Genomic DNA, 6,000 nt, shown 5'->3' with positions numbered 1-6,000 from the left:
CTGGCCCAGGAGCCAACATCAGCTGGGTGTTCTTGGCTTGTCCACTTGGCCATCACCATCCCCATGGGGTGGTCTCTGATTTTGTTCTAGATTGCCAGGGGATCTGCAGATTGGCCTTCCAGATGGCCAAGGGGACAAAGCCCCACCCTCTCAGGGGTGGGATAAACTATCTCTGCCCTCTCTAGAAATCTGACTCACAGATTAGGGAAAAGTGTGGCCAAGCAAGGCTGACATTCAACTTCCCCTATCTTGGTGGGGATTTCACAGTCCCTCATACATCTGGTCACCATGGTTCTAGATATCCCTTCTACCCTGGGTATGAAACAAAACAGAGTCCCCAGTGCCTCATTTTCCCTGACTTGCTCTTCGCATCTTGCCATTTATTCATCATCACTGTTGGGGCAGTAGGGCTCCCTTTATCAGGGGTCCTTCCTCCAGGAGGGGCCCTTTCTCCTGGCCCAGAGCTCTGTTTCCAGCTTATCCACTTTGTCACCCCTCCTGTCCCCTCTTTTGCTGTCACACCGGCCCTGGTGTGGACTTCTGTGATCTTAATCTCTTTCTGTGGAAACTTCTGTCACTTCCAATCTCCCCCAGTTTTCCCCCTTCACCTCAACTGTTTCTCCCAGCCCCCCATCACCTTCTAAGCTTTCTCTTCAAAGACATTGTGTGTCATTTTCTCCTTATTTGGTCCAATGTGACCTGACGGGGTGGCTGGAGCAGAATATTGGGGGTAGAAATATGTACTTAGTTCTCCACAGATTTTCTTTGCTTTCTTTTCTGAATGGGGTATTTGCAACCAATTTATGTCATTTAGCTGAAAGGTTAAGAGTTTTCCACTTAAAAATCAACCGCCCCAGATGAAAAAAAATTTGGTGCTTTTTTGTATAGTAGGCAAGTCTCCACATGCCTCCATGCAGAGAGACTGCTCTGGAGAGGGTTTCTCGAGGAATTCCTGTGGACTGAGCACTGCTTCTGTTCAGGCCTTATGAACATTGATTTTATGGAGTGGACAGGAGGTATTGTTCTATTTCTATTTTTTTGCCACACCACAGGGCATGTGAGATCTTAGTTCCCTGACCAGGGATCGAACCTGTGCCTGCTGCATTGGAAGAATGAAGTCTTAACCACTGGACCAGCAGGGAAGTCCCAGATCTTGTTCTTTTGTCTCCATTAAGCTACTCTACCAGAGAAATGATATCACCATTAAGTGCTTCCACAGGTGGGCATGAGACTAAGGCTCACCTGTACCAACCCCTTCCAGGATAGGTTTCTATGGAAAGAAATGGGAACAGAACAGAACAAGGCAAAGCAACCCTGAATTATTTGTTAAGACCCTGACTCCAAACCTAGTTACAAACCTCAGTAGACCCAGGCTCCATCTTGTGAAGACTTCTTTTTCTTAAGTGGCACCAAGTATGGAATCTAAAATATGACACAAATCAACATATTTACAAAACAAGAACAGACTCACAGACATAGAGAACAGACTTGTGTTGGCCAAGGGTGGGGGAAGAGGGTGGGAAAGAATGAGGGTTTGGGATTATTAGAGGCAAACTACTATAAATAGGATGGATAAACAACAAGGTTTTACTGTATAGCATGGGGACAATATTCAATATCCTCTGGCAAACTATAATGGAAAAGAATATGAAAAAGAAAATATATCTATAATTGAATCACTTTGTTGTACAGAAGAAATTAAAACAACATTGTAAATCAACTATACTTCAATTACATTTTTAAAAAGCGGCACCAAGGAGTCTTGAGGGGTTGCTGTTCATATTACCACCCCATCCCTGTTACCAGTCTGGTGCCCCCAGATCCCAACTGCTCTGCGTGCTGTCTGCTAAAACTTCACAACTGCCCCTTCTCTAGAGGTTTGCCTTCATCCTTGGAGTCTGTTTACTTGGGAGAATGCAAGCTCCCCCATTTGTCTTCTGCAACCTGCATCCGATGAGTAACCAATAGGGGTTATAAAAGATGAGCCCCTGTGCCAAAGTGGGATCAACTCTGACATACAGTTCATGCTCCAGAGTTCCCCGTGGGCATCAGGCTTCAGACAGATCCAAGCTGAGACCCTATCCTGGCTTGCCCACTTCCTTAGTAAGACACGTGTGCCCGAATCCTTGTCTCAGGCTCTGCTTCCAAGGAACCAGATGTAAAACAGATAAGCATGCCAAGTCAGTGAAAGGATTTACCCCATCAGGGCCCACACCTGAATCTGGGGTCTTACCACGTTGGGGAGAGGGATGGTCATACTCACAGTGAGAAGCAGGGAGACCACAGTGCGTATGCTTATCCCAGTGCCAGAGCAGGACCCAGTCTAGATGGCTTGATTCAGGCTTGAATCAAGTGACAGTGGAGGGAGTGGCAGGCCTACATTGTCCCCACTGACAGGATCAAGAGAGAAAATTTCCCAAATAGGATGCAGAATATCCAAGAGAAAGAGGTGGCTCTCTCTGAGAGTGATTGGGCTTCAGGTTCCTAACCAGCTGCTGAGAGATGGAGAACAGTGGCCCTTTGTTTTTGTTCAGTCCCTAAGTCATGTCCGACTCTTTGGGACCCCATGGACTGCAACACACCAGGTTCCTCTGTCCTCCACAATCTCCTGGAGTTTGCTCAAATTCATGTCCATTGAATAACAGGCAATTCGGCCTTGGAGTACAGAATGAAGCAGGGCAAAGGCTCATAGAGTTTTGCTAAGAGAACGCACTGGTCATAGCAAACACCCTCTTCCAACAACACAAGAGAAGACTCTACACATGGGCATCACCAGATGGCCAACACCGAAATCAGATTGATTATATTCTTTGCAGCCAAAGATGGAGAAGCTCTATACAGACAGCAAAATCAATTCTGGGAGCTGACTGTGGCTCAGATCATTAACTCCTTATTGCCAAATTCAGACTTAAATTGAAGAAAGTAGGGAAAACCACTCGACCATTCAGGTATAACCTAAATCAAATCCCTTATGATTATACAGTGGAAGTGACAAATAGATTCAAGGGTTTAGATCTGATAGACAGAGTGCCTGATGACTATGGATGGAAGTTTGTGACATTGTACAGGAGACAGGAATCAAGACCATCCCCAAGCAAAAGAAATGCAAAAAAGCAAAATGGCTGTCTGAGGAGGCCTTACAAATAGCTGTGAAAAGGAGAGAAGTGAAAAGCAAAGGAGAAAAGGAAAGATATTCCCATTTGAATGCAGAGTTCCAAAGAATAGCATGGAGAGATAAGAAAGCCTTCCTCAGAGATCAGTGCAAGCCTTTCCTCAGTATTTAGAGGAAAACAATAGAATGGGAAAGACTAGAGATCTCTTCAAGGAAATTAGAGATACCAAGGGAACATTTCATGCAAAGATGGGTTCGATAAAGGACAGAAATGGTATGGACCTAACAGAAGCAGAAGATATTAAGAAGAGGTGGCAAGAATACACAAAAGAACTGTACAAAAAAAAAAAAATATTCATGACCCAGATAATCATGATGGTGTGATCACTCACCTAGAGCCAGACATCCTGGAATGTGAAGTCAAGTGGGCCTTAGGAAGCATCACTATGAACAAAGCTAGTGGAGGTGATGGAATTCCAGTTGAGCTATTTCAAATCCTGAAAGATGATGCTGTGAAAATGCTTCACTCAATATGCCAGCAAATATGGAAAACTCAGCAGTGGCCACAGGACTGGGAAAGGTCAGTTTTCATTCCAATCCCAAAGAAAGGCAATGCCAAAGAGTGCTCAAACTACCACACAATTGCACTCATCGCACACGCTAGTAAAGTAATGCTCAAAATTCTCCAAGCCAGGCTTAAGCAATACATGAATTGTGAACTTTCAGATGTTCAAGCTGGTTTTAGAAAAGGCTGAGGAACCAGAGATCAAATTGCCAACATCCGCTGAATCATCAAAAAAGCAAGAGAGTTCCAGAAAAACATCTATTTCTGCTTTATTGACTATGCCAAAGCCTTTGACTGTGTGGATCACAATAAACTGTGGACAATTCTTAAAGATATGGGAATACCAGACCATCTGACCTGTCTCTTGAGAAACCTGTATGTAACAGTTAGAAGCAGGAAGTCAGGAAGCAACAGTTAGAACTGGACATGGAACTGGACTGGTTCCAAATAGGAAAAGGAGTATGTCAAGGCTGTATATTGTCACCCTGCTTATTTACCTGCAGAGTACATCATGAGAAACGCTCGGCTGGAAGAAGCACAAGCTGGAATTAAGATTGCCGGGAGAAATGTCAATAACCTCAGATATGCAGATGACACCACCCTTATGGCACAAAGTGAAGAGGAACTAAAAAGCCTCTTGATGAAAGTGAAGGAGGAGAGTGAAAAAGTTGGCTTAAAGCTCAATATTCAGAAAACTAAGATCATGGCATCTGGTCCCATCAATTCATGGGAAATAGATGGGGAAACAGCGGAAACAGTGGCTGACTTTATTTTTTTGGGCTCCAAAATCACTGCAGATGGTGACTGCAGCCATGAAATTAAAAGACGCTTACTCCTTGGAAGGAAAGTTATGAGCAACCTAGACAGCATATTAAAAAGCAGAGATATTACTTTGCCAACAAAGTTCTGTCTAGTCAAAGCTATGGTTTTTCCAGTAGTCATATATGGATGTGAAAGTTGGACTATAAAGAAAGCTGAGCACTGAAGAATTGATGCTTTTGAACTGTGGTGTTGGAGAATACTCTTGAGAGTCCCTTGGACTGCAAGGAGATCCAACCAATCCATCCTAAAGGAAAGCAGTCTTGAATATTCATTAGAAGGACTCATGTTGAAGCTGAAACTCCAATACTTTGGCTACCTGATGCAAAGAACTGACTCATTTGAAAAGACCATGATGCTGGGAAAGATTGAAGGCAGGAGAAGAGGGTGACAGAAAATGAGATGGTTGGATGGCATCACTGACTCAATGGACATGAGTTTGAGTAAAACTCCAGGAGTTTGTGATGGTCAGGGAGGCCTGGCATGCTGCACTCCATGGGGTCACAAAGAGTCCGACACGACTAAGCAACTGAACTGAACTGACCTGATGTCCTTTGAGTCAGTGATGCCATGCAACCATCTCATCCTCTGCTGCTCCCGTCTCCTTTTGCCTTCAATCTTTTCCAGGTATCTCTTGACTTCCTACTTTTGCATTCCAATCCCCTATGATGGAAAGCACATCTTTTTTGGTGTTAGCTGTTTCATCTGTTTTGGAGATAAGGGAGGGAGTGGATCTGGGGTTGGTGAGAAGGGATAGGGGCAGGTGTGCTAACATGAGAAGAGAAAGGTGAAGAGAAATGATGCTCTTCTCCTCAATATCTATATTTACCTACATCTCTCTCTCTTCTCTCTTATATCCTGGACTTCACATCCTTCTTACTCCTCCTCACTGTTAAGTCTCTGTCGTTCAGCCACTCAGTCGTGTCCGATTGTTTGCGACCCCACTGACTGCAGCACACCAGGTTCCTCCGTCCTCCACGATCTCCCAGAGTTTGCTCAAACTCATGTCCACTGAGTTGATGATACCATCCAAGCATCTCATTCTCTGTCGCCTGCCTCTCATCCTGCCTTCAATCTTTCCCAGCATCAGTGACATCTTAAGACCATCTTTTGCTCCTCTTAGCTTCACTTCCACTTTCCTGCCTGGCCACATGCTTGGTGTTCATTTAACAAATATTAATATTTACTAAGTGCCAACTAGGTTTCAGGCACTTTTCTAGACACTGGGGAGTCACCAGAAACAGTTGCTCTTGGTCATTGCCAATGCAGGAAGACACTCAGTAAACACACAGTCAGTTGAGAAGGGTAAATTCAGTTAGAGGTAAGTGCCATGAAGTAAACACAAGGAGAGGTTCATTTACTCATTCTGCTAGCGTGTTTGTTTTGGCTGGGAGTCTCGTCTGTCCCATGGAGCTGCAGGTGTTTGAGGGAGGAGGTCTCAACTGACACTTTGCTTCCTCCAAGATGCTGGATCCAGTGTCTCACTCACCATAAGGAGCCACCA

The sequence above is a fragment of the Cervus elaphus genome, chromosome 22 (assembly GCF_910594005.1).
Source record: "Cervus elaphus chromosome 22, mCerEla1.1, whole genome shotgun sequence".
NCBI lineage: Eukaryota > Metazoa > Chordata > Mammalia > Artiodactyla > Cervidae > Cervus > Cervus elaphus.
This window is presented reverse-complemented; position numbering follows the sequence as displayed.